Source organism: Erpetoichthys calabaricus, chromosome 1, assembly GCF_900747795.2.
Source record: "Erpetoichthys calabaricus chromosome 1, fErpCal1.3, whole genome shotgun sequence".
Classification (NCBI taxonomy): domain Eukaryota; kingdom Metazoa; phylum Chordata; class Cladistia; order Polypteriformes; family Polypteridae; genus Erpetoichthys; species Erpetoichthys calabaricus.
In genome coordinates this window covers 354,919,918-354,943,390 of record NC_041394.2, presented here as the reverse complement: position 1 = coordinate 354,943,390, position 23,473 = coordinate 354,919,918, and positions in this window count along the sequence as shown.

The window sequence follows — 23,473 nt, the reverse complement described above, 5'->3', positions numbered from 1 at the left end:
ACCCTATCACTTAATGCATTTACAAGCAACATTGGCCTTTTTTTTTTGTTTGTTTCTTGAACACAGAGGATACTCCGTGGTAATGAGCCTTCCAAGTGGCTGGATAGATTCCAGGAAAAGTCGTCATCTTTCTGAGTGCCTGTGTACCTGGAGTCTGACGAACAACAGGATGCCCTTTTCTCCTATATTGAGAGATTTCTGAGTACTGTACAAACAGCATTCCCTATTAGAGGTCGTGTGCAGTTCATTCTGGATGTCTTATTCCCTGAGGTAAGACTGCTGGGGTGGCCTGTTATGTAAATAATTTGTGCACCAGATGATCTGTAGTCTTCTGCCCACTTCAATATAGCAATGTGTTTTTTCTTATGCAACTATGCAATTTTTTTTCTCCCCAACATTAGAGCACAATATCTTAGTCTGTGTGTGAATCCTGTTGTTTTTCTCATTGTATGAGTTTCAATAGAAACAAAACCAGGCTGTTTCATTTGCAAAGTAAAGCACACATTCTTAGGGGTATTAATTATGCTTTGTTACTGGGTAATTAGTGTATGCCTTCACTTATAATGTGATGTGGTCATATTTCAGTTACATGCAAGCAACTTTTGTATTCTGTTCTTTCTTAATTTTGGATAGTCCATCATCCATGCCCTGGCTGCTCTACAGGGTGTATCAGGACAGGAGGCAGAAGACTTATTTCTTGGTGGCCCAGAATACAGTATCAGGTAAAAGTCAAGTCTAGGAATGTTTGAAGTAAGTGTTTAAATATTTCTTGTTTATTATTTTTATATTTTACTTGCCTTAGTGAAGTGGAAGAATTTAACTGAAAGATAGGCCAGCAATTAAAGAAGGAGGGAATGCTGTGAGATCTGTTGGAATAGAAGATGATGCTACTGCCCAGTGCTTCCAGAATCCTTCATTTGAGTCTTGGGTCTGAATCTACTGCGTCATTGCCAAGTATTCTGGGGTAATGGATCTTGTTTTGTTTACATTTTGTTTTTCTCCATATTCCAAACTCATTTACTTGACCTTAGCTTTAATAAACTGGATGGCTGTCTCCTTCACGATTTGATTTTAAAGTACTATACTATTCATTACATAAAAAGCTCTGAACAGTTTAGTCCCTTCCTGTATTTGGTACTGTCTCTCCCCCATCACTCCTCAGTGTAATCTTTAATCCACAACCACTAATTTGCTTATGAAAGAACTGGTGAAGCAGCTTGCACATCTATACCAAAAATATAGAATGCCGGCTATAAATGAAAAACCTTTCAAAATACTTTTAAAACTCCATTTTTAATCTTCACCTCTGCTTAATTCCCACTTCTATCAGTTTATGATTTACTTCTGGTTTATGAATGGAACTGCATACACTTTGAAAGATTTACACCAGATAATAACCATTGTTTTTTTTTTGCTGTTTTCTTTTTTTTGTCCAGTGATGCCCTTTGCCATGCACCCTGGTCAAGTCTCGTGCAACTGACTGTGGTGCTGAAGAGAGAAGATTTCTGAAGACCCTCTTGAAATGGAGCTGCAATTGGATTAACACCACAACAGTATGCTTGGTGAGAATGTCCACAGGGGCCTGGGGAGGCTGTGACCTTGTGACCTGAGACGTTGTTTTGTCAATCATCCTGACCAACTGGACCTTTATGTGTTCTTCAACAGGGCCATCTGACCAGCAGATATATTTAAGGAGAAGGACCTTTCAGTTTTCCTCTTATGTACTTTTTAATTATATATAACTTTATCAAAACGAAAATATATATATACATTTGTTAAGCAGTTTAGCAGTTTGGGCTTTATTAGTATTAAAATATGTTAGAAGTTATTTGTGGAATAATTTTAATAATCAAAATGGCAAAACAATGTAACTTTAAATTTTCTGTGCTCTGGGTAAAATATGTTAAAGCTATGTGGTGTTTTTTTTTTTTTTTTTTTTTTTTTTTTTTGTACATTTGACATGTTTTTTTTAGGTGCATTGTTCTCACATTGTTCACTTTTGTTGTTCTCATAACATTTATTCAATAAAATTTGCATGAAAAGTGTGTGTCCTTTTTCATTATTCAGTTATTAACTCACATTTAAGACACTATATGGGTGAATAAAAGCCATTTAAATTTGAGTACAAGACGAGCAATAGTATCACAGAAGATGGTGCTGGGGTTGTGCTTAATGTGGGTTAGACATGAAATGAAGATTTCTTTTTCTTGAAAAAGACTGTTTATGCAATCCACTAGTATCACCGCAACAAAATTTTGTAAACCATGATGCCCTATGACGTGTATTTCATTAATAATAATAATATGTAAAGTTATTTTTAAAGAGTTTTTCCAGGGATGAAAAGTGCATCAACAGTTCATTTTTACATATATACACACTTGTTTTGACTAACTGCATGAAAGCCTGGTACAACAGCTGCACCAAACCTGCCAAAAAAGCCCAGTAGTGGATCATAAAAACATCACAAGACGTTCAATGGAACTGAACTGCCATCACTTGATCATCGATACAAGATTCCCTGTGTAAGAAGGGCTTAAAACATCATCAAGGAGAACACTCATCTTGGACAGAACTTGTTTAAGCTTCTCTCATCTGGCAGGCATTTCAGATATATAAATGCAAAGCCTCGGGACTCTCCCCTGTTCCAGGCTCAGGTTGAAGATGCGCTGTAGAGGACCCCCCAGCTCCGATGCACAGACCTTCAGCAGTCGTGGCGATACTCCATCTGGACCCGCTGCTTTGCTTTGCTGGCACGAAGTCTCCTCGGCTCTCTGCTCACCTGCGCTGCTGTAATTGTGGGTGGGGATGTCTCTCCTATGCTAGTATCAGCAGAAGGATGGGTGGAGGGTGCAGTACTCCGAGGTGAGAGTGAGTTAGGGTGGTCAAACCTGTTAAAGAAGTTGTTCATTTGGTTTGCTCTCTTCACGTCTCTCTCGGTGGTGGCACCCTGCTTCAAGCTGCAGCCAGTGATGATCTTCATCCCATGCCACACTTCCTCCATGCTGTTATTCTGCAACTTCTGCTCCAGCTTTCTCCTGTACTGCTCCTTTGCTGCCCTGAGCTGGACTCGGAGTTCCTTCTGCACGCGCTTGAGCTCATGCTGATCACCGCTTTTAAAAGCCTTTTCTTCTGGTTCAAAAGGCCCTTGATGTCACTTGTAGTCCATGGCTTGTTGTTAGCATAGCAGCATACTGTTCTTACTGGAACTACAATGTCCATACAGAAGTTGATGTAGTCAGTAGTGCAGTCAATAACCTCCTCAATGTTCTCACTATGTGATCCCTGCAGGATATCCTAGTCTGTAGTTTCAAAGCATTCTCTCAGAGCCTGCTCTGCCTCCGGGGACCACTTCCTGAATGATCGTGTGGTTGCAGGTAGGACTCTCACTTTTGGTTTGTAGTGAGGCTGAAGCAGAACCAGGTTATGATCTGCTTTCCTAAGCGCAGGCAGTGGGGTGGCGCTGTATGCGTCTTTAACGTTTGCATACAGTAAGTCAATAGTCTTATTTCCCCGGGTGTTACAGTCCACATACTGGGAGAATGCAGGTAATGTTTTGTCCAGCGTCACATGGATAAAGTCTCCAGCGATTAGCACAAGCGCCTCAGGGTGCTGCGTTTGTAACTTAGCAACAGCAGAATGGATGATGTCACTCACTGTCTCCATGTCCGCCCGAGGAGGGATGTACACGATAACAGCAATGACGTGTCCAAACTCTCTGGGCAAGTAGTAGGGACGTAAACTTACGGCCAACAGTTCGATGTCCCTGCCGCAAGAGGAGATTTTAACGTTTACATGTCCAGAGTTACACCACCGTGTATTAACATAGAGAGCGAGTCCTCCTCCTTTGTGCTTCCCGCAGGTACTTGCGTCTCTGTCCGCTCTAACTGTGCTAAACCCGGGTAGCTCCATGTTAGCATCTGGGATGTTAGTTGTTAGCCACGTTTCAGTAAAACACAACAAACTGCATTCTCTGTAGGTCCTGACATTTTTCACCAGCGCAGCCAGTTCGTTGATCTTATTTGAGATTGAGTTCACATTTCCCAGGATCACAGAAGGCACCGAGGGCTTAAAACGCCACTTTCTCGCAAGCCGCTTCATTTTTTGCTTAGTGCCAGCTCTGCTGCCACGATACCGCCTTCTTACCTCGTCGGATAAATATGGGACCACACCGGCACTGGCACTTGTTCTCAGCGCTCGAAGTTGAGTACTTGAATAGGCGAGTCTCGGCGTGTAAAAATCAATGTCCACGTTGTAAAAGTAAGTGTGTCCAGGGAACGAATCCTCATAAAATAAAGTGATAGGAGTGATCAGTAAAAAAGAGAAAAATAAAAGTAGAAAAAATAAATAAGTAGAAAAATAAAGTCGTACACGGAGCTGCTGAAAAAGCTGCCAGTCTCGGCGGCGCTAAAAAGATTCAGTTATCCCGATTAGGTGGCTCAATGGTATCGCAACTGTCTCTCAGTAACAACACCAGCGGTTCGCGTCGTTGATCCTCCACTTGTTAAAGGTTTTTTTTTTCAATTCCTCCATTTAACAATATTTTCGGCTTGGACGGATAGCGAGCGAATCGAGCTGTCGAGGGAAGGTTGGGCCGCCGTAGTCGGGTAGGGGGCACACGTCCCTAATTATATTGTGTATGTAAAGAGTTTCACTGTAAAACGTAATAAGCTTCATATTTGTGTGTTTGGAGACCCTGGTGTCGTACTGAATTTGTATTGTAGAAAAACAAACTACTGTGCAGCATGCCTAAATGTGTCTTTTCGTTTCTGATCGCCATACGGCACTTCCAATTTGAGACAATTCGTTATACATGTAAACAGTTTCAGCCAATCAGCGCCTTCTAAACATGCAGAATGACAGTGTGACCCTTTATTGTAGCGGCGCAGCATCTTCGTTTCAGTCAGTCATTGTCCTGTTAGACTATTTACTGTTAAGTGCTGCTTGAGGTACCGTTTATATACAACAGGTAGCCTACGTGGTTCTTAAATTGGTATTGAAATGCACACACAAGTCTCCTAAATTATTTATTGAAATGCCTACGTTTGCAGTGTCCGTTTTAGGAACTCGTAGTTTTTACTTGTTCCCGTTATTAGGAATTACAATTTCTCAGTGTCATATATTATTCGTTACTATACTCGCGAGTCCCGTATCATTGAGATTCTGTTTTATATTATGTATAAGCAAACTTTTTAAAAGGAGCGTTAAATGAACTGACTATAGCAGACTTGTCATCTTCTTAAAACGACTTTATTGATTTGATGTTGACAATCATAAGGTCAAAAACCAAGAGGATATGAGTTTTCATGGACTGTGCTGTTTCTTTTTTTTTGTGACATTGCGTCAGTAGAGAGTGCGTGACGTTAACAATGCATTCTGTCCTAAATGACAGCGCACACGCTTTTCTATATTTCCTAAAGGCCAATGTGTCTCAGTTTGCTCATTAATATATTTTGACAGTGTATTTTAATAAGAATGATTATAAACATATTACCCACGTTCATTTCCCATGTAGATATGTAACGTTTCGTGAGAATAAATAAAAGGTAACAACACATATAATAGTTATGTTGCATTGTTTATGATTAACAAAATTCATAGTTTATCTAAAATGTTCTACTTATACAGTCGATTTATTCCACTTCTGAAGGTGTACACTGTCGGTATTCTCCATTGCAATTGCCCCAGAGTGTAAGGTGTGCCAGTGCAACTGAAGGGTGGCAGACGAGCTCACGTAATGGGTGACAAGGCACATCCTCACCCTGATGCAGAGGCTCTTGTCATGAATATTCCCATCTTGTGCTTTTTCTCGTTCCTGCCAGTTTACTATTATTATTGGACACGTATGTAGAGGGAATGTGTGTCTTATTTTATGTCTATGAAAGGAAGGACAGTAAAGCCTTGAATGACACTGAGTGTTGATGCTTTGGGTAACACGACAGGTGAGGAGCAGGGAACGTTAAATGTGACAGTGACTGCGGGGGATTGTGGGACTGGAAGATGGTTTAAGAATACAGAAACGACAAAAGCTTACTCTATCTGCAATTCTATTTACAGCAATGATTTACTCTGTGGGTGGCGCAGTGGTAGCGCTGCTGCCTCTCAGTTAGGAGACCCGGGTTCGCTCACTCCTGCGTGGAGTTTGCATGTTCTCCGCGTGGGTTTCCTCCGGGCGCTCCGGTTTCCTCCCACTGTCCAAAGACATGCAGGTTAGGTGGATTGGCAATCCTAAATTGGCCTTGGTGTGTTTGTGTGTGTCCTGCGGTGGGTTGGCACTCTGCCCGGGATTGGTTCCTGCCCTGTGTTGGCTGGGATTGGCTCCAGCAGACCCCCGTGACCCTTTGTTCGGATTCAGCGGGTTGGAAAATGGATGGATGGATTTACTCTGTTGTTTTACATTTTGGAAGATTACTTATTTACCCCCCCCCCCCCCCCCCCCCCCAAAGGCGCAGCCTTTGATAAGATGCATTCACAAGGAAAGGATGTTGCTGACAAAGTCAGGTGCTTTTTTGAAAGTTTGGCTCCAGATGTGCTTATCCAGCTGCTCCTTCTTGTCAGTACTTGAGTGATCTTTATGTTCACCTCTGGATGAATTCGCAAAGTTTCTTTACAACATTTTTGTCTCATTAATGCAGAAATCCCGAAGCTTTCCTAAAATTGCAGAAGACACTGTTGATGGCGCTGATTCTGTTTTAAAGACAGTTGTGATTAGTTATGCAGCACATGCTTTTACTCACATTGCTTTTTGGAAATCAATAATACAAATCAGCTACAGATCTGGGAATCACTGAATAGTAAAAACGTTTAATGAGAGTGTCTTGCGCATATACTGGTGTAATGACCACGTCGGCTTTAGTGAAGCGTTTCTTAGCCTCTCTGATATGATCGACATGGCGTAGAGTAGATTCTGGATTGTTATAATACGTGCTACCTTACGCAAAAAAATGCTCATTAATTTGTTACAGATTCTAGGTGGACACGATTCCACACCAAGAAAAAAGATGTCCCATGTAAATCGTTCATAATGTCTACAAAATATATTTGTTAACTTTCAGACAAGTACTACTTAACCGTTTTATACAAAACCCTTATTTCAACATATGCGATCCCCAATTTGGATTTGAACTCGGGTTAGTGCATTTTATCGCTGTAACAGGAAGAACTGCTTTTACACTTTGAGCCAAAGTACTTCAGTAGACTAGTGAATGACCAAATCAACTGCTGACTGCACAGACATCAATGACGTCATTACGCTAGCGTGACTCAAAATCACGTGACGGGCGCATTTGAAGCAAGCATCGAAGCGGCGCTTCGATCTCCAGTGCTGCGAAAGCTCGACAGAGTGTCGAAACCTGAGTATCGAGCGGCCCATCACTACCTGGAGGAGAAGCTGTTGGTGGTTTGCGCTGTAGAGAATCAAATGAGATCACCGCGGGATATGAGGTATGACTGAGTTTCTCAACGACTATTAAACAGAAAAGAGATACGGTGTAAGTGAACGGAGTTCAATACAAAAGTATTTGTTCTGCGCTTCATTTTTTTTCTTGCGTCCAGTGGTGCTCGTCTGTCCGCACCGCTTTGAGGCCTCGGCGTTTCTCCGGCTCATTTCACTGCCCTGATTTTCGATGTTTTGTCTCAGTTTATTTTCACTCCGTCACCGTGTCATTTATGACATTCTTTCTCCAGTCCGTCTGCTGTGTCCACCTGGTCACGTAGTGTGTGTCAAGCAGCTCATTAAGAGAGCCCGTGAAGAGTCGGGTTTAATAACAACATTTATTTCTATTGCACATTTAGAAAAACAAATTAGAAACCGATAGATTTAAATTAGATTTTATATTTAGATAGAACTTTGTTTCCAGGTGTAAATTTGCCTTTTTACAGAAGCCATTTATTTATTTAATATGTGTACACATGCACACTATAGTTTGAACACAAATCAGAATGGCTAAAAAGGAAGAAAATTTAAAATAATAAATAATGAAAACTTCTGACTTGACAGTCATAGTAAGGTGTTATACAGGCATATTGCTGTTGTTATGAAGGCGCGTTTCTTGACACACTTCCCTTGAATGATTAATTGACTGTAAGTCTTCAGTGTCCCAAAGAGGATGTGTAGCAGTGTTCATAATGGCACTCTGTTTTGTTTTAATTCTCCACTACCCTCTCCAGGGGGTCCAAAGTGTGCCGCATAACTGACCCTGCCCTTTTAATTTCCTTGTTGATTTGGTGGGTCTCTCGTAAAGAGATGTTACCAGTCTAGCACACCACATTGTAGAAACTTGCACTGGCCATCACAAAGCTATAGAAGGATGTAATTTCCCACATTTAAGAAACACTAAGTATAAAAGCGCCTGCTCTGCATTTTCTTATATAGTTCCTCTGTGTTAGAAGACCAGCCTGTCATAGATGTGGACCCCCCAAGTACTTATGAGTGCATCACCTCTACATCCATTCCCTGAATAGTGACTGGGCATAGAAGATGTTTTGTTCTCCAAAAGTTAAGAAGCAGTTTCCTTGGTTTTGCTGATGATAATTTGCAGAGAGTTCTTTTTGCACCAAGAAGCAAACTTCTCCTCCTGACTGCCTCTCCTTTGTCTCATCTCCTTTATCAAAGCCCCCCATAAGTGCAGAGTCATCTGTGAATTTCTGCAGGTGACATGACTTGTTGTTAGATTTGTAGTCAGAGGTGTAAAGAGTGAAGATAAAAGGAGACAGGACTGGTCCTTGTGGTGCTCACAAACTGTGGTCTGCCCAATAGATAGTCCATCATCAGGAGACCACAGGCTCATCCACCAGCATATCTCTGAGTTAACCCCTTAACAGGGATGGCTGGATGGTGCTGAAGGTACTTGAGAAACCAAAAAACAGAATCCTCACAGTGCTGTCGGCTCTGTCCAGGTGAGAATAAGCCTTGTGGAGCACATAGAAACTTACATCATCCTCTCCAATCTTTTTCTGTTAGACCACCTGGACCCACTTCAGTTTGCCTACCACAAGAGGACTCTTAAAGTCCAGGACCAGCATTTCAAAGGTCTTCATGATGTGAGACGTAAGTGCCACTGGTCTGCAGTCATTAGTTGAAGGCGTGTCTGCCTTCTTTGGAACAGGAACAATGCAGAGTGTTTTCCACAGCAGTGACACTTTCTGAAGCCTTTGGGACAGACTGACCAAGTGACAGAGGAGACCACAAAGTTAGTCAGTGCAGGCCTTAAGAACACGAGGACAGGCCACATCTGATCTTGCAGTGTTTCCTCTGTGTGGCTACCTTAGTTGTCCCCTTACTTGGTCTTCAGTTATGGACACTGGTGGTCAGAGGTGGACTTGTCACTGGCCGTTCCAGTTGACATGGTAGGAGTTGTTAATGTAGTAAGGATGGTGTGGGAAAACTGGTCATTGGAAGAAAGTGGGAGTTAAAAATCAATTACAACATTAGTTCAGGGTGTCACTTTGTCCACATTCCCTTCTAGCACCTGAACTGTGGATTGCTTGAGTCCAGTAATGATGCCAGTCCATTCCAGATGTTATTCTGAATGAGTTTGTTTTCTGTTTTAGCTTTGTAAGCTTCCTTTCCTTCTCTCAACCTCGTCTTTTGCACTCTGTCTCTCAGCAGCATCACTTTCTGAGGCCATAGGAACAGACTAAACCAGTGACAGAGGACACAACAAAGTTGGTCAGTGACTTGCTCCATCTGGCCCTGTGGCTTTTCCTGTGCATAGCTTCCACGGTTGTCCCTTCAAGTAATTGTCTTGTGGTTACTCTGTAGCTTTATAGACCGTACCTCACGGAGAGTTAAAATCTCTACTAACGTTTCAAGGTAGAGTTTCAGCCAATGATGGAGAGCAGAAGTCTCGTTTATAAAACTTTGCATGGATTAGAGCAGGGGTGGGCAATATCGGTCCTGGGAGGGCGGCAGTGGCTGTAGGTTTTCATTCTAACATAGTTGCTTCATTAGAAACCAATGCTTCCCAATCTCAGACCTTATTTAATTTTATGGCTTGTTAGTCTACAATGTTAAGTTCTTATTTTTCTAGTGATATCATCCAAATGATCTGAAGCCTAAAACTGATCATTTTCAGTCTGTCACATTTGTCTCTTATGTGTTTTATTGTATCAAATACAATACAATTTATTTTTGTATAGCCCAAAATCACACAAGAAGTGCCAAAATGGTCTTTAACAGGCCCTGCCTCTTGACAGTCCCCCAGCCTTGACTCTGTAAGAAGACAAGGAAAAACTCCCAAAAAAAACCTTGTAGGAAAAAATGGAAGAAACCTTGGGAAAGGCAGTTCAAAGAGAGACCCCTTTCCAGGTAGGTTGGGCGTGCAGTGGGTGTCAAAAAGAAGGGGGTCAATACAATACACTACACAGAACAGAATACAAGTGATCCTCAATACAAGATAATAGTGCAATAGAAATATTACAAGTACAGAGCAGAATTTAACAGTAGATGATATCTCATAATGATTTGGATTTGTTTAGAGTCCTGGAGACCTCAGCCATCAAGCTGCCCTCCCCTATTGGTCATTCCACAGCTGGGCCAGCCAATCCGATGAAAGGACCCCTCTACCCGATGATTCCTGTGATCCTCCATCAGAGATGACTTTACCTTAGGAAGGCAAAACAACTTGGCAGGTGGGCCGTGGCATCAAGTGCCACATTTGAGTACCGATTAGAGAAACAGAATAGGTGAGAGTTAGTAGCAAATTCTAACTATCATGTTACTTATGTTTTAGTGCTAATGACTAACAACAGAGATGCAGTCTGTACAGTTAATCAGCAGCTCTAGTCAGGGTGTGCTAAACTGAAGTAGTGAGATTTGAAAGCTGAGACCAAAGGGGCATCTCTTATGGTAGCAGTCAGACCAGTCCACAGTTTAGGGGCCCTGAAACTAAAAGCTTGACCTCCCATTGTTATTTTATTACTCCTTGGAATCATAAGCAGACCAGCATCTTGAGATCTTAATGTGTGCTCATGTTTGTAAGTCATGATAAGTTCAGACAAGTAAGCTGGACCTCGGCCATTTAAGGCTTTATATGTTAAAAGGAGGATTTTGAAATCTGCCCTAAACTTAACCAGGAGCCAGTGTAAGGATTTAAGAACTGGAGTTATGTGTTTTCTTGTTCTTGTAATAATTCTTGCAGCAACATTTTGGATTAACTGGAAGCTCTATAAAGAACAGTTTGAACATCCAGTGAACACCACACTGCAGTAGTCAATCCTACTAGAAATAAATGCATGAATTAATTTCTCAGAATAGTGCATGATGAACACACAAAGATGTAAATGGAAACAAGTTAGATGGAGAAGTGCTGGCAGCTTTGTCATTGACGTCTTATTGTTGATAAGGTGCCATTAAAACAATGAATGCAGTTGTTTAAGATTGAAATAAGCGGTTAAGGGTGGGGAACCTTAACAAGCGAGACCACTACAATGAAGCATCAATATGTCATTTCAGCAATAATTGACTTCTTATTAAGAAACAGGGTTGGAATCAAAAACCTGCAACCACTGCGGCTCTCCAGGACTGACATTGCCCACCCCTGGATTAGAGTGTGAAAATATGCATATGTGGAAAAAATCTAATTTATAAAACCTGGCATCTGCAGATTTTAATATAATGTTATCTTTATTAATCACAACCATCTTGTAAATGGGTGTACATGAATGCGCCTCAAATCCTATGAGGTTGCTACCCACCATATATGGACTATGTTAGTCAACTTTATACTTATGCAGTCACATTGGCTCAGAGAGCAGCCTACCACATGATATGTCAAGACACCGCCATATGCAATTTGCAGTGCGCTTAGCACAGCATTAACGCGCAAGGTCGGGGAAAGGCGTAAAGTGCCAGCATCTGAGCAGGTAACCACTGTCACCTACCACATGTAATGACACGATTGGTGTTTGAAGTAATAGTAAAGGCCATATGTTGTATTGTCGGCTCAGTCAGTTACTTTACCAATAAGCCGGCCATCATGCACAGCAGCACCGTGATTAAGCCGTCAGCCAATGTAACTTTGTCTTGAAATAAACAAATCCCAGGCCACTGAGCCACACAACATTTGACAGCTGGATCGCAGATGACTTGTGTGGTAACGGGATGTCACTGCTCATGGTTAGCAATAGCAGCATCATTCTCGCTGGGTGCTGTTATTGCAATGAGTGTTGTCGGTTGTTCGGATTACATTAGGAAAATCGGAATTGCTCTGGGGGGAACATAAATCAGTTCATAAGCTATTCGTCATCGTGAGCAAAAAAACCCCGCCAGTCCCTTAAAGCTTGTTCCTGTTGTACACAGCCATTTGTGTAGTTTTGAAGCAGCCCCAAATAAGTCATATTGTGTCCAACCATTAGGCTATGAATAGACTGTTGGGCATGAGATTTCGAGCTTTCTGTGTGCAGGGAGTGAATCACGTCTGTGTTTTTACTGCTGTTTTAGGCACTTCAACCCAACCCTGTTGTAAAATTACAAAGGGACTTGGTCCTAAAAGGAGGGAAGGGGTTCTTAAACCATCAAACCATTGCTGTTTTTATCAATAATGTAACACTAATATTATATTGCTTTGTCTAAGTTACAAATAAAGACTTAAAAAATATTTATCAACTTATATGCAAAATCTCACATCACAACACACAGCATTGGCCCTATTAAAAGGGAACCCAAATAGAGCTTGAACATCATCCTCATCACTTTTAATCTTTGTGTTTGTGATGCCAATGCACATTATAATAACAGCTTGGTGATGGGAATTACTATACGGGCAAGTTGTCATTTGGCTGCACTTCCCTGCCTGACCAAGGGTGTCACCATTTCCCACTTAGTCCAAATGGTTGTGTATGCATGGGTCAGAGTTGCTGTAAATATGCACAAGTTCTCCCATCAAATTTTGTTTTAATAATTCTGACTTTTGTATGTAAAGTTGTGTACACACATTTCAAGCCTCTTTTCGTGCGTGCGCCAGTTTTATAAATCTGACCCCATTTCTGGAGCCTTGCTGATAAATGATAGTGTAAGACTAATGCCGCATTGTGGTCAGTGTTTCTCATATTAGTCTCATCTGGCAGTAGGGGACTGACCCACTCATAATGGACAGGTGAGAATAAGTCAAAGCAGCAGTGTTGGATTGGGTTCAAAGAGTGTGGACTGCTACCCCAAGTAGACGGACTAACCCCAGTGCAGCCACTCGATCAGAACACCACTATAGTAATAACCGCAAACTTAATTACTTAACAGAAATCTTTCCGGGGTTCAGAGACCAACAGTCGTCCTTATTTAACCCCCTCGCTACATATCTCAAGCCAGAACTCCGTGAGAATCAGCAAATAAGTGAAAAAATGTGATTACATATTTAAAGACAAGACAAATACTTTACCCCCCCCACCACCAACCAATTCATTACAGTACTACAACAAAATCAGAAATTAACACATTCGGGTGTGTGAAGCAATCGCGATTGATAACGCTTTTCCCAAAAATACCACAGTCTGGTTGTAAGAGGACAATGAAAAGCCAGAAGCAAAACAGCCAGCCAATGCCAATACAAGTGACGTTCTGCCCTACTGGTCAATATGTTGGTTGCTCTAGAACAAATATAAAACAGTTTGTATCCGTTGTGAACCTGAAGAAATAAAAATATCTTCCCGCAGATGGCTCCCGTTGCAGATTTTCTGTCCTTTAACCCTAACCTGATGTCTCCCCCTCTCCTCCCTTTCCAGGTTAAATCCCCTTTATGCCAACAGTCCAATCTGTGCCATGTCTCCTCTTTATCCCCATTATGGGGCAAACCCACAGTCTCTGGTATACATTAAGCAGGGGTGTCGAACTCTGGTCCTGGAGGGCCGCAGTAGCTGCAGGTTTTCATTCTAATCATCTTCTTCATTAGTGAATTATCTACTTCATTAATTACTTTCATTAGCTTTAGTTTTAATTAAAGTGACTCAGACCGCTTAGTTGTTTCTTTCTTCTTATTTAGCAGCCAAACAATATTGAGACATGAAACAAGGACCAGCTTACCTGTGCCCATCACACAATATCTGAAAATAAAGAAAGGTGAAGGTCTCAGTAAGGCTGATCTCTCAGGTCACCAGAACATCTTGACGGTGTTCTTAATAATAATAATACATTTTATTTATATAGCGCCTTTCCCATGCTCAAGGCACTTACAGAATAAATAAAGAACAGCAGAATATACAGTATATAGCATTGTACAAACCAGATAAATAAACAAAGAAGATTAAAACAGTAAATTCTGAAAAAAAAAAAAACAGACAACATAATTGATGGTCTCGCACACACATACAGGTTACATGAGCATCTTGACAGAGAAGTAAACTGAGAGAAAGGTAATAAAGTCAAGTAGAGCTAAAAGCCTTCCTGAACAGATGAGTTTTGAGTTGTTTTTTAAAAGAATTCATGGAGTCAGCTGACCTGATTAATTTTGGTAGGTCATTCCAGAGTCTGGGCGCTATACAGCTGAAGGCCCTGTCACCCATGGAGTGTAGATTAGTGACGGGCACAACAAGATTACCAGAATCAGAGGACCTTAGTGGGCGGGCAGGCACATAGTGATGGAGAAGGTCACTGATGTAGTTTGGCGCGAGGTTATTTAAAGCTTTGTAGGTTATTAGTAGGATTTTATATTCGATTCTGTAGGACACAGGGAGCCAGTGAAGGCGGAGCAGGATGGGTGTGATGTGCTCGCTGCTGCTGGCTCGAGTAAGGACTCTTGCAGCTGAGTTTTGAATAAGCTGGAGCTGTGATATAAGATTAGAAGGGGCACCTGCCAGTAGGGAATTACAATAATCGATGCGGGATGTGATAAAAGCATGGACAAGTTTCTCAGCATTAGAGAAGGAGAGGAAGGAGCGAACACGGGATATGTTACGGAGGTGAAAGTAAGAAAGTTTCTTAATGTGATTTATGTGGGCGGAATAAGTGAGGGAGGAGTCAAAAATGACACCAAGATTTTTTACAGTAGAGGCAGGTCTGATGAGATCACTGCCAAGATGGACTGGGAAGGAGCTCATTTTATTAAGTTGCATTTTAGTCCCAATTTGCAGGAGTTCAGTTTTATTGCAATTTAATTTTAAAGAGTTCTGCTCCATCCAGGTTTTAATTTCACTAAGGCAGGTTGTGAGCTGAGAAAGCTCTGATGAAGTTCCACTTTTAACATTGAAGTAGAGTTGAGTATCATCTGCATAAAAATGATAACCCAATCCATAACTACGGATAATATGGCCAAGGGGAAGCATATAAATACAGAAAAGCAGAGGACCAAGGACAGAGCCCTGAGGGACTCCTTGTGTGACTGGCGCTGAGCTGGATCTGCTGTTGCCAAGACTAACAAACTCTTGCCTATCAGTCAGATAGGACTTGAACCACTGGAGGGCAGTGCCAGAGATACCCAGCATGTTCTCCATTCTGGACAGTAGGATGTCATGTCTAACAGTGTCAAATGCTGCACTGAGGTCTAACAGAATTAATATGCTAGTTTGTCCAGAGTCTGCTGCCATAAGCAAATCATTGGTTACCCGTAGCAGAGCAGTTTCACAGCTGTGCCGCGCCCTGAAACCAGACTGAAAGGGTTCCATCAAATTATTAGAGGTTAGATAATTGGTGAGTTGGGAAGCTACAACACGCTCAAGAACTTTTGACAGGAAAGGTAAGTGGGAAATAGGCCGGAAATTGTTAAGATTGTCAGCATCAAGGCCAGACTTTTTTAACGTTGGGGTTACAGAAGCAATTTTAAAAGTGAGCGGCACAGAGCCAGTGTCAAGGGATGAGTTTATTATTGTTGTAAGAGTCGGGATTATGGCATGAAGGCAGGATTTAAGTAGTGTGGTGGGGATGGGGTCCAGTACACAAGTAGTCGGCCTCATCTTATAAAGCAGGTCATTAACAAACGCAGATGTGACTGGTGAGAACTTAGAGAAGGAGCTGGATGGAGTGGGAAAAAACAGATTATCAAGAGTTTTGGAAATGTCTGCTGTGGCAGAATGAAAGCAGCAGAAAGCTGTGGAATTAAATAATGAGTTTAATTAACAGCAAGACTCGGCTCCTCATTAACTCTTTTAGGGCTAATTTTTTTTTTGTTTCTTTTCTCCCAGGGTTGAATATTTTTCCCAAAAACTAACATTTTTTAAAAAAGAACACAAAGCAATTGTTTAACATATCAAATCAACAAAAAATATTTACTTTTGACAAATGTTACTGTCTTGCATGTTGTATGAGCCTGCATACTCTATGATTTCACATACATATCACATACATTTTACACAGCAAAGTCTGATCTCGCTCAAAACAGCCAATTTCAGTCATTGCCACATTGCACTCCTTACAATACGTGTTGCTTTGGTGCCTATTTTTCAATTGTCTGTTGCTGCACTTTCTCACATATATTGTTAGTGTGTACTGTAGAGAGACAAGTCACCCATTTGCCATCGTGCCATGCCACTGCCACCAAGTTTTCTGCCCGCATGAAAACCGTATTGTCACCTCTTTTCATCTTCTGAAACTTTATGAACTTTATGCATGGCATTATAGCCTGGCTCACCCCATGGGATTTGCTTCTGTTTATTACAGAAGTGAATAAAACTTTGCAGCAGCACGTACCTAAGCCACCAGGGGACAAAACACGTTTTGACCAATGCTCCCTGAAGTTATATCACCAGTTCTGTCCCATCTCTATTTGTAATGCCACAGCGTGCTTCATCTCGTCTTTCGTTGTGGGTTTCCACTTTGAAAAACGAGAATGCGATGCAAACGCAGCCTGCGATTCAAAAAAAATCTCTGCCTACCTGTTTGTTTCGTCTGACAGTAGCTGAAAAGCAGCATCAGGAGAGAGCAGCCTGAAGTACAGCAGCTGGTGATCTGTCGTGTCCAACAGCAAGCCATGCCGTCTTGTAAACTCCGGTAGCCAGATCGGCTCTCAACGGATCAATGTCTGTGTATTTATCCCATGCGAACCTTACCGTAGATGCATCGGCTGCGCGAAGGCACTCAACTGGCAGCAGATCCACTGGCGCGGCATCGGCTGGTGTCTGATCAGCTGATGCCTGCTTCTCACTCTCTTGCTCGATCTCCTGATCACTGCCAATAAAATCCGATTCTGAAAAATCAAGAGTCCGACTCCGCGATAATGCGCAAAACATCATCTGCCGAGTGTTTTCTTTTCTGCACTTGCTTCGCTGCCTTTTCACATGTCGGTGCCATCTTGCCTTTGTTTACATTTCGCAACTCACGCACACGCAATGTTTATTTGCCGAGTCAATGAGTCTAGCATTCCTCCAAGCACAGAGGGAATGCCTGTGACGTGACAGTGAGATTTGTCGCCATTAACAGCTGATTGTTTCCCCCTATCCCTGGATGTCGACTTTTGTCGACATTAGCCTTCAACCCCTCCTGTCGACAAAAGTCGACACCCGCCCTAAAAGAGTTAAGAAACTGGTTGGAGTTTGAAGCCCCAGTTAGTTGGTCATTTGTCAGCTCATTTCACATCTCATTTCTGTTTGGTTGCCATTTAACGATGAAAAGAATCAATTCAGAGGACTGAATCCTTAAAACAGGGCTATTAAAATGAAGGGAAAAAGAAGTTAATTAGCTGTGAAAACTGGTCACTGATTAGGAAAAGGGTTAGAATGAAAACCTGCAGCCCTCCAGGCCCGAACTTTGACATCTGTGCATTAAGGAGGCTCAAACTAACAAAAGGCCAGTAGTACACGTGTCGCCTGCTACAAGTGTGTCATTTCAAAGACCCCCATACTGAGCAGTACCCGTATTGTTAGACCTTTACTATAGTTTATCTCCAAATTGTCTTAGTTGACTTTGTTAAGGAGGTACAATAACAAAAAACTGAAATGAGTTCAGATCTTCTTTTCATGCAATTCTGTTTGAGCTAAAATATTTTGTTCCCACAGCCCAGAGGAAAAATAATCTGCCACTTCCTGTAATTTATGTGAATATAACGGAGGAGACGTGCCAGGTGGACATGAATGCCTTCGAGAAAAGGGCTGTGAATATCAAGGAGGAGGATTTTGACTGTGAATGGGGACAAATCCACCCTAAGCAGGAGAGTCTCTGCATTAAGAATGAGGATTGTGAACAGGGGACATTGAGCTTTAAGAATGAGCCCGAAGAGAAGCCTGTCCACAGTGACCTGCAGGAGTGTAAGACTCCAGACAAGAAAGAAGACTTTCAGTCAAAGTCTGGCTGTCAAGAAGGAGGAGTAAGTGGATATGTCTTCCCTCCAAGTAGAAATTGTCTTGTTGAGGAGCATTTTGTCAGCGGGAACTCTGATATTTATTCAGACACACAGATCCTTGGGGAAACATCATGGAGCACGGCAGAAGGCCAGCCATCATCTACAAATCAGCATGGAAAAGGTAAGTGGAGACTAAAAAGGTCTATACTACACACTGACACAGACAGGCGTAGGACACAAGCTCAAAGCACACTGGGCTTTTATTTTCTCTCTCCCCTTGTGGGAAACATCTTCCCCGTTTCCCACAAGCACAGCAACACAGTCCCCAACACTTTTCTTTCTCCTTTTCTTTCTTTTTCCTTCACTTTCCCCCGCAACCATCATCCTACTCATCCCGACTCTGGCTCCCGGAGTAGTGGCTGCTGGCTCCTTTTATAAATCACCCGGAAGTGCTCCATGTGCTTGATGACCTATTTCTAGCAGCACTTCTGGGTTTGACGGAAGATCTGCTCTGTAGGGCTCCACAGCAGCTACAGCATCCCCTGTTGGTGCCCACGGATCCCAACAGGGCTGCACCAAACTCCAATTCCCATGAGTCCTAGGCACCACTCCAACCCAGAAGGGCTGCCATCTAGCCTTCTGTGGGAGGTCCACCGCAACACCTATTGAAATGACATCTTTTGTCAATGTTAAGTCTCAATAGCAAAACCAAAATCATTTTTATTTCTTACATTACGATTCTTGTAAATGACATTAGCTATGGTATAAAAACAAATGAATTTTTAGGCAAATAAAAAAAAAAATGACAAACTTTTAGTAGCTTAATGTTACTCAAGTGTATCAGTGGCTAAGCAAGTTTTGCTCTCCCTGGAGGTTTTGATTTGCCGATGTGCTCACCTCGGTTGTGTATTAGCGGCTAAGCGAGTTTCACTTTGGTGACAGAGTCGCTTTCTTTGAGCTTCATGCTGTAGCCTCGCACTTCCGGGCCAGACAGGCAGACACGCACACTTCCACGTGTAGACGTTTATATATAAGATACTATGGCTCTACTGATTTTTTTGTTTTGTTATTTAACACCACAAAGCCAAGGACAAATGACTGCAGTCCAGTTCCAGTAAGAGAGATTCGATAATTCTTGATCTCAGAACAAATCCTGGCTTACTATACCAATGTTTTGCAGAAGCAGATCAGCCGGTGCCGAAACACCGAATTTCAGTTGACTCATGCAATCATGGATTGGTTCATCTGGATTAACGCACATTCATTAAAACTTTATAAGACCTTATGATTAGAACGCTGAACAGACGTCAACCACAGACTACAAGTCTGAGAAACGGAGGTGGTAACAACCTTCATGCCAGCTGAACAAGAGGTGCTGATGGCAGTGCTTGAAGATGATCAGCATATCCTCCAAAAGAGAAGCAATGCTGCAGCAGCATTTCTGTTTTGATATAACATTTTGGTTTGGGTGATTGTTTTGTGTTGATATTTTAGTTATTGAATATTGGTTTAGTCCTTGTGTTTTGATCAGAGTTGCTACATTGTCCGGTGTTTGTTACATATATGCATTTTGGTTTTTTGTTTTTTTTTTTTTTTTTCTCCCTTTTAATTTTGGGTGGTGGCTCCCTGAGTAAGGTCCAGCAGCTGGGGGAATTGCTCCTTCTTCATAAATAATCCCAGTGATGGTTGATCAAATGGAATAACAAAATATACAGAGAGAGAGAGAGCACACCAGTGTAAGGAAGGCCAGGTGGCTCAGCTGATGGATACATGGTAAGGGCATTAGGCAAACTTAGGAGCCTTCCTTAGCCTATGATAGGAGGTTTTATTCTTTACTAGCCATCCCCTGCAGCTCCACCCATGTAGTAGTGAAAGAGGACAGTGAGGAGGGTCCTGCCCAACGTCACGCTTCCCCCTCCCTTCGGCCCGTATCTTCTGTCTCGGCTTAGCGCGAATGTATCGCTCCTGAAAGCGAACTATGATTCTTAGTGTGATGAGAAAGCCGCAAAATCAACCGGAATGATCAAGCAAATTCTAGAAATAAAACCTGATCTAAATCCCATTAAGTAGTTTTCTCGTGAAAAGCATAGACAAACGGATGTTGTATTTTTTATATATCTAATATATATATATATATATATATATATATATATATATATATATATATATATATATAATAATTAGTCACAGGAGGCTGAGGGACAGAACCAGCCGGGATCCCTGGCAGGACCGGGAGGTGGCTTATATGTCCCCCGGGCCACAAGGGGGCAACCGCTCTGGTGCTTGTGGAGACCACAGGAAAGGAGTAAGGAGGCTCAAGCCCACTGGGGCCTGTGGCCATCGCCAGGGGGCATCCCAAGCCTCATGGAGCCCAGGAAACGGGCACCTCCTGCCACACCTAGGAAGGTGGAGGAAGATCCTTCCAGGGACGCCCGGAGTGCTTCCAGGTGCAATGGCAGCACTTCTGCCACACCAGGAAGTGCTGCCAGAAGAGTGTCATCAGGCACCTGAAGCACATCCGGGTGAGAATAAAAGGGGCTGCCTCCCTACAATCGGGGAGCTAGAGTTGGGAGCGGGAGCAGGACGAAGCTACCGGGAGGAGAGGAAAGGCGGCCCACGGACATTTAGAAAAGAGACCCGTGGAGAGGGTGATTTGGTGCTGGGAGTGCTGTGTGGCACTTTTGTATTTAATAAACGTGTGTGGCATTCGACATCCGGTGTCTCTGTCTGTGGTCGGGCTGAGTGTGTGTGTGTGTATATATACTGTATAATATATATAATAAAAATATGAGAGAGATGATTTGTGTAGGACTGATGTAAAAGCTGTTTCCTTTTATGGATTTGGGGATGGTGGATTACCAAGTAGGAGCCACTTAGATTGAGAACATTTAGCTTTTTTTTGTATTTATTATAGTAGGGAGTGATATATAAACATTTTATATTTTTTCATTTACTCTTTGCTATCATCTTGGATAATCTCCTTTTTGTGTTTTTTATTCAATGTTTATCAATAAATACTTAAATGTAATGTTACAAGCCAGATCAGGTTGGGGAGAATGCACTGGTACAGCGCGTAGCCACACCCACCTCACAATGAAATAGCTTGGGATCCTGGTTGGAAACCCCCCAGGCAGATACTCTGTCTAGTCACACCCTCCGTAAATGACCCTCTACTATATCTGCCACAGCCAGGTGTTCTGTTGGTGCCTCCTTAGCCTGGTGAACGATGCGATCCAACTTCATGGTTGAGACAATAGTCGCATGTTTCTTTTCAGATTTTCTTTCCAGATTTATCCGTTTTTGGACAGCACACTGCACAGGTATGAATTGGATTCTGTTTTTGTTTTTTTCTGTTGGAGGTATATAATGTCTACCAATAAGATGCTCTGGATTGATCTTCAATGTGCTGGTCGACCGTGTCTCTTTAGTGGTAGTGTGGATGTATGGCAGTGATTTGTTCTACAAGCTGGCATGTAAAGTTTGCATGACATATGGTTTTGCCAGCTACATATTTGTATAAGACTAATGCTTTCCAAATGCACTGTTCTACCAGATGACAAAATATCTTTTTGTAATTTTTCTTTTCTTACTCCTGCATAATGGATAGAAAGTCAATTCTTCAAATAAGAGGTATTTATGCAAACATGGCATCTTTCCAATGATCACACGACACAAATAATCCAATTGCAATTCCTCCTCCTCCAAGAGTGTACCCCACTGCCTCCCGACTTGGAGTCATCCATATGTGGTATGGCGCCCCCCCCCTCTTTTTTTAAGCCGTATTCGGGGAGTGCTTCCAGTGTCATGCCATCTCTTATAGGAAGTAGTTCCAGGCCATAATATAAGTGGGGAGGTCCTCCCCTGATAGCACCTACTATCAATCCCCAGGGACCCCAACAGGGCTGTACTTCTGGACTCCATATCCCAAACACCCCTGCAGGGGTCTCCACTGGTTTTCCAATGTGAAGGCCACTGTCACCTGGCATATGAGAGGTGGAACTGTTCCCAATTCCTGGCTGTTTTGTCTTGGTAGAGTAATTTATTAATTTATTACTCTACTTTCCCCTTTTGTATTATTAATATGTAGCCTTTGTCAGAATGCCTCAGATATCATAGACTTACCACTGTTTATAAGGTATTGTACTTTATAACGTCTCCCCACCTTCCCTTCTACATTTATAACCTCGGGCAATTAGGTGTAGTAAAAGACCAGCATTGGTTTTTTTTTGATAATATTCATAAATAATACCAATATGCAAAGTACAAGTGAATACTGGCAACCATACAACCTGATAAATGCTGATGTGTAGTTTCACGCGGCACACAGACTTGTTAATTATTTAAAATGTCTCTAGTTAAGTCCTCATTTCTGGTCAGCTTCTTCAGAACAGGCCACATGCCTGTCTCAATATGGCTGCTGAGCTGTGCTCTTCATTGCGTTGCCCTTTTCATTTCATGGTGTGAGAGATGGTCTTTTATCAGTTTGGTATAAGAGAGAGAGAGTGTGAGGTAAAGCAACCGAGTTTATGCATTCTTTGTCCAAACTCTTACACCAATAGGGTGCCATGCTGCAGAATGGCCTCTGATTCAGGCCAATTCCAAACAGCCATACTTCAGACCAATGGGGGCGCACACAACCTTTCACACCTGCCCCCAGAACCATTTAAGGTGAAGCTTGGCAGCTAGGTAGTCTGGCTTTCCTTTGAGGGTTGACTCAGAGAGTCCTGCAGAGAATCGCTTGCCAAGCTGGTTTGAGGTACTGTCATAAGATTGCAAAGTGATTAAGGGCTCATTTATACTTCACGCTCGGAACGCGTATGCGCCTGCATCATGGCTGCCACGTGTTCTCAGCGTTCATTTGATGTGTCCTCTGGGCAGGTCCTCAGAAATTAACACGATGCGTGTGCAAGTTGCAGTGGCAGCAAAAAGTCGGGTGGGCACAGTGTGCTAAAAGTTGGAATGCGACGTCGGAGTCTCTGGTTACTATCTACATGTGACCGAAAGCCGCTTTGCAGATCCTACAAAATCGGTGTGCGTGCTTCAATGTTTAAATGAAAGGTTCGAAGCGGTGAAGCAAAATGCCGACATACAGATGCATCCCGATCGTAATGACACGATACATTTTAAAAGTCTCGCATACCATCTTTAGTGCCGTCTTTTTTTTTTCTAGGGCTTCCTCTGGTACTGACAGGAGCGAATCCCCAGCAATAGATCACCACACTGAGCACATTAAATATATGATATTCCAACTCTCTGTACATTTAGAATCCTTA